The following is a 6,863-nucleotide window of genomic DNA, read 5'->3' as shown; positions in this document are numbered from 1 at the left end:
GGCAACATGAGGTGACAGAGGAACATGTTCCAAATGAAGGAACAAAATAAAACCCCAGAAGAAGAACCAAGTGGAGCGGAAATAGGCAACCTACCCAATAAAGAGTTCAAAGTAATGATCATAAAGATGATCAAAGAACTCAGGAGAAGAATGGATAAACAGAGTGAGAAGCTAGAAGTTTTTAACAAAAATTAGAAAATATAAAGAAGAACCAAATAGAAATGAAGAATATAATAGCTAAAATGAAAAATACACTAGTAGGAATCAACAGTAGATTAAATGATACAGAAGAGTAGATCAGTTAGCTGGAAGACAGAATAGTGGAAATCACTGACGCTGAACAGAAAAAAGAATAAAAATAAATGAGGACAGTTTAAGAGACCTCTGGGACAACATCAAGCATGCTAACACTCGCATTACAGGGTCCCGAAGGAGAAGAGAGAGAGAAAGGTGCAGGGAACATATTTGAAGACATAATAGCTGGAAACTTCCCTAATGTAGGAAAGGAAACAGACGTCCAAGTCCAGGAAGCACAGCATCCCAAACAGGGCCAACCCAAAGAAGACCACAACAAGACACATTGTAATTAAAATGGCAAAAAATTTTTAAAAAGAGAGAATATTAAAAGCAGCAAGGGAAAAGCAACAAGTTACATACAAGGGACCTCCCATGAGGCTATCAGCTGACTTTTCAGCAGAAACTTTGAAGGCCAGAAGGGAGTGGCATGATATATTTAAAGTGATGAAAGGGAAAAACCTACAACCAAGAATACTCTACCCAGCACAGCTTTCATTCAGATATGATGGAGAGATCAAAAGTTTTACATACAAGCAAAAGCTAAGAGTTCAGCACCACCAAACCAGCTTTACAAGAAATGTTAAAGGGACTTCTCTAAGCAAAAAAGAAAAGGCCACAGCCAGAAACATGAAAATTATAAAAGGAAAAAGCTCAGTGGTAAAGGCAAATATACAGTAAAGGTAGTAAATCAACCATGTACAAAGCTAGTAGGAAGGTTAAAAGACAAAAGTAGTAAAATCACCTATATCCACAATAATCAGTTAAAGGATACACAAAACAAAAAGATGTAAAATATCATGTCAAAAACAGTAATCATGAGGGGAGGGGAGTAAAACTTCAGGGTTGTTAAAATGTGTTTGAAATTAAGAGATCAGCAACTTAAAATAATCATAGATAGATAGACAGATAGATAGACAGCCTGACCTCACGGTAACCACAAACCAAAAATCTATAATAGATACATACACAAAAAAGAGAAAGGAATCCAAACATAACACTAAAGGTAGGCATCAAATCACAAGGAAAGAGAACAAAAGAAGAAAAAAGGAACAAAAAAGAACTATAAAAACAAGCCCAAAACAGTGAACAAAATGCCAATAAGAACATACTCATCAATAATTACTTTAAATGTAAATGGGCTAAATGCTCTAATCAAAAGACATAGATTGGGTGAATGGATACAAAAACAAGACCCATATATATGCTGCTTATAAGAGACTCACTTCAGATCTAAAGATACACACAGACAAAGTGAGAGAATGAAAAAAGGTATTCCATGCAAATGTAAATCAAAAGAAAGCCAGGGTAGCAATATTTATATCAGACAAAATATACTTTAAAACAAAGACTGTTAACAAGAGACAAAGAAGGACATTACATAATGATCCAGGGATCACTCCAAGAAGAAGATACAACAATTGTAAATATATATGCATCTAACATAGGAGCACATAAAAAAGAATAAAATACCTAGGAATAGATATAACTAAAAAGGTAAAAGACATGTACTCAAACTATAAGACACTGAGGAAAGAAATTGAAAACTACACAAACAGATGGAAAGATATACCATATTCATGGATTGGAAGAATTAATATTGGCAAAACGACCATATTACCCAAGGCAATTTACAGATTCAATGCAATCTCTATCAAAATACCAATGGCCTTTTTCACAGAACTAGAACAAATAATCCTAAAATTTATATATAAATAAATTTTATATGTAGAACCACAAAAGACCCCAAATAGCCAAAACAATCCTGAGAAAGAAGAAGAGAGCTGGAAGTATCACACTCCCTGGCTTCAGACTATACTACAAAGCTACAGTAATCAAAACAGTATGGTATGACACAAGAAACAAACACAGATTAATGGAGCAGAATAGAGAGTCCAGAAATAAACCCACGCACTTATGGTCAATTAATCTATGACAAAGGAGGCAAAAGTATACAATGGGGAAAAGAAATGAAATTCTGCCATTTGCAACAGCTTGGATGGACCTGGAGGATATTGTGTTTAGTAAAATAAGTCAGACAGAGAAAGAAAAATACTGTATATGTTATCATTTATTTGTGGAATCTTAAAAAAAAAAAATGAAAGAATATAACAAAACATAGACTCACAGATAATTGAGAACAAACTAGTGGTTACTAGTGGGGAGAGGGAAGGGGGGAGGGGCAAGACAGGGGTAGGGGATTAATAGGTACAAACTACTATGTATAAAATAAATAAGATACGAGGATATATTGTACAGCACAGGTAATACAGCCAATTTTTATAACTTTAAATGGAGTATAACCTATGAAAAATTTGAATCACTATGTTGTACACCTGTAAATCAACTATACCTCAATTAAAAAAAAAAACTACCCCCTGCTTATGCATACGTCCAATAGATGCCACATTTGTGCTATATGCCCTCCAGCCCCAACCTCGTCACAGGTGATTGGATCAAACGTGAACACCGAATGCAACTCAGCCGATTTTCTCTTGGGAATCTGGACTTACGTCTGAAAGACAGTCAGTCAGGTCTGCTTTTGGTTAAAATGAGCTACTGTGAACTCACTCCTAAGCTGCAGGGTGGACTTTTTTGGAGTAATGGAGAAAGAGGGTCTGCAGGGTGAGAAAATTAGGAGACTGAACAGAGAGATGCAGAGACAAGAGGCAAAGTCCTGCCTGGGTTCCCATCTACTTCTCTGTTCCCCACTCCAGGACCTCAGAAAGCCCAGACTTAGGTTCTAGTAAATTTTCCTTTTTGCTTAAAATGGTTCAAGTTGGCGCCCATTAGTTGCATTAGTTGCTACCCAAAAAAATCTAAACTAAGGTAGGTAAATATTATTTTTCCCCTTCTACATATGAAGGAATTGAAGCTCAGAGGAAGTGAAGTGACTTCCCTAAGGGCACAATTCAGTGAGTGGTAGAGCAAACACATGAACCCAAGTCCACCTAACTCTGCAGCCTGAGGTGTTTCCTATTCCACATGCTGGTGTTTCTCAGTCCAGATCAATGGGGCCCCAGATCAATCTTTCACCCCTTTTGCAAGCTTTTTGAGGGCTGGAGCCATGTCTAACTCCCTGTAGCAGCTCCACCTGAGATAAACACTGTCAGATGTCACTAGCAAGCCTGGTGGGATGGAGATTTCATGGGGCCAGGGGAAACATCAAGGGGTGACTGATGGGAAGTTAATGGGTTTTGTGGATGCAAACTGTAGACGCAGAAAAGTGGGGCATGGAACTGAGATCATTCCCAGTTTGACAGACAAACCAGTGAGCAGTTCACAAAAGTCCACAGCAGTCCTAAAGCTGGAGATGGACCACAGCAAGACTGAAGACCTTGGTGAGGGGTACTGCATGCCACCCTGGAAAATGGAGAACCCCTAAATCTTCCTCGTACCACAACCCTCAGCCGGGATGCCTTGACTTCAGCCTTGGCAGGGTAAGTGGAATGAGAACTGGGTGTGGGCCCAGGCTAAACCTGGGGGCTAGGCCAACCCCAGGGCCTGGATCAAGAGCACATCATTGGCAAAGTCCTCATTCTACAGAGACTGGACCACTTGATCCCCTCTGCACACACACAGCCAACCCCATCTTCCACAAGATAGCCAGAGAGATCTTTTTAAAACACATACCTGACCATGTCACTCCCTACTTAAAGCTCTTACGTGGCCCCCCAAGGCCCTCAGCCTGTTATTCAAGGCATTAGTCTGTCATTCAAGGCCTTTATGACCTGCTGCAATATAATGAGAAATATATTTTGTCTTTGTCCTAGGTTCCTCACACAGAGCAACTAAAACCCACATAATTTCCTAAGTGTGAAGAGTGATAGGAGCATCTTTTGTTATAATATTTGGTTTTTGTATAGAGCTTCTAAGACCCTTGAAATTTCCTAAGTGATAGGAGTGTCTTTTGTTAATCATACCAAGCCCTTTGATCACACTGAGTTTATGCTAATGGGGTAGCTTAGGGTGGGGCCCACACACAGCCTCAGGATGGCAAGGGTCACCAGAAACACCAAGTGATTACAGGGTTGGAACTTTCAGCCCTACCCACTGACCTACAGAAAGTGGATGGAGCCGATGGGGCTGGAGATTAAGCTGTATAAAAACTCTTGAACAATGAGACTTGATGAGCTTCCTGGTGCGCAAACACATCGAGGTGCAGGGAGGGTGGTGCCCCCAGAGAGGTCACAGAGGCTTCACACACCACTCCACACCCTCACACTTTGCCCTGTACATCTCTCCCCTCTGGCTGTTCCTGGGTTGTATTTTTTGTAAGAAACTGGTAAACATAAGTAAAGTGTTTCCCTGAGTTCTGCAAGCCATTCTAGCACACTGTTGAACCCAAGGAGGGGATCATGGGAACTTTCTATTTATAATCAAAGGGTAGTTTTGCAACTGATGCCTAAAGTGGGGGGCAGTCTTGTGGTGCCGCGCCCTTAAGCTGTGGCATCTGTGCTAACTCTGGGGAGTTGCAGAATTGAATCGAGTTGTTGGACACCCACTTGATGTCTGGAGAGTTGGAGAATCAATTGTTGCTATGGAAAACACTCCAGACCTGCATTCCAATCTTCTCTCATAACACACCACTCATTCACACTCAACTCCCAATATTCCAAATTACCTGTGTCCTTGGAATCACCTTGGTCTCTCGACGGCTACACCGCCATTGTACACACAAGCTATTTTCTCTCCTGCAACATCACCCAGTCCTGTCCATCTGGCGAAATTTTAATTAAACTTTAAGCTCAGTTCAAGGAGCACAACCTCAAAGCAGGTTTTTCTAACCTCCTCAGATTGGGTTAAGTGTCCTTTCTCTGTGCACGTTTGGCAAAGAAAATAAATTGTTCTGTGACCATTGGTTTTTACATCTGCCTTTCCTGACAGACTGTGGGCTCCTTAAGAGCAGGGACCTGGTTTTCTACATCATTTTTTTCACCAGTACACAGCAGAGTGCTGGGCCTGTAGTAGGTATCAGTAAGTATGTTTGGGATGTGTGAATGGATGCATGCAAATGGGGTAAATAGATAAGTAGATGGGTGAATAAATGGGAGTTTGTATGGATAAATGGATGGGTAAATGGATAGGAGGAAGAATAAGTGGATGTGTGGGAGGATATGGAGGTAGATAGATGAAAGGAAGGTTAGACGGCTGGATGGATGGATGTCAACGATTTTATTTAACTCATTAACTAATGAGGGAGCCAATAGAATGGTATACACAATTCAAAGTAGAAGCCAAAGTGCAGCCACAAGTACAGCTTTTAGCCCACTCACCCCCAACAAGATATCAATCGACCTCATCTGATAAAATGTATTTGCATCTCAATGGACAGGAACAGTTTCCATCACAATCAGTTTTCCACAACTTCCAAAATAATAAAACAGCTTAGAGACTATGTAAGCTACAAACTCCTATAGAAACAGACATCCATGTGCCAAGTAACACCTAATAGATAAGTAGAAGGACACCTGATAATCTTTTCTGCCTGTTTTAAAGCGTCTCATCATCTTCCCTGGCATGGCTTAACCAGGTGTGCATCTCTGAAAGGCCACTTAAATTCAGAAGGCCTCCATCTCCTCATCTGCAAAGTGGGATGAGAGCACAAAACCCTTGAAGCTCTCAGCAGACAGCAGCTCCGGAAGGTGCTGCTTCAGGTTTTACAGATGCTTCCCCACCTCCTGAGCTTCCTCCCTCTACTTCAGCACCACCTCTGAGCTTGTTGGTCTTAGGCGGGCCCTGCCACTGTCCCCACACCCCACCAAGCATGAACGTCTTTCTTCATCTCCCCTTAACACTACCGAGACATGTTCAAGGGGATGGATGGATGGATGGATGGATGGATGGATGGATGGCGGACTGGAAGACAGGAGTTGGGACAGGTGAATTAGTGGGAGGACAGATGGGTGAATGAGTGGATAAATAGAGAGATGACAGGAGGATGGGAGCTGATACGTGAATTCATGGCAGTATAGATGAGTGGACGGATAGATGGATAAATGGACAGATCAATCAATTCTGATGCCTGCATGTCTAAGCCTGGGGTTCAGTCCTTAGGTTGTCTTTGCAGCCTGGACTCCTCTCAGAGTTCTGCCGCCCACCAGCGACTCCCAAAATTCAACATGTATAAAATCACACTCATGTTCTTCTTCCCCAAACTTGATTCCCTCCCAGTGTTCTGCTCCTCAGTGAACGGCAACACTGTCCATCCTGCTGCACCAAGCAGAAATCTAGGCACCATCCCTGATTCCATCCACTCCCGCCACGCCCATACCCAAGACATCACCAAGTCTTACTGATTTTACCTTCAACATCTATCTCCAACCGGTTCATCTCTCTCCAGCTCCAGGGCCACCATCACTTCTCTCCTGGGCTAGTGCGCTCACCACCTCTCGGCCTCCCTGCCTCCATTCTGTCTTGCCCCCAACTAACTCCCCACTATCAATAAAGCAATCTTCTCAAAACGCAGGTCTGGGGACTTCCCTGGTGGTCCAGTGATTAGGATTCCGCGCTTCCAATGCAGGGGGTGCGGGTTCGATCTCTGGTGGGCAAACTAAGATCCCACATGT

The sequence above is a fragment of the Balaenoptera acutorostrata genome, chromosome 19, assembly GCF_949987535.1.
Source record: "Balaenoptera acutorostrata chromosome 19, mBalAcu1.1, whole genome shotgun sequence".
NCBI classification, from domain to species: Eukaryota; Metazoa; Chordata; class Mammalia; order Artiodactyla; family Balaenopteridae; genus Balaenoptera; species Balaenoptera acutorostrata.
This window is presented reverse-complemented; position numbering follows the sequence as displayed.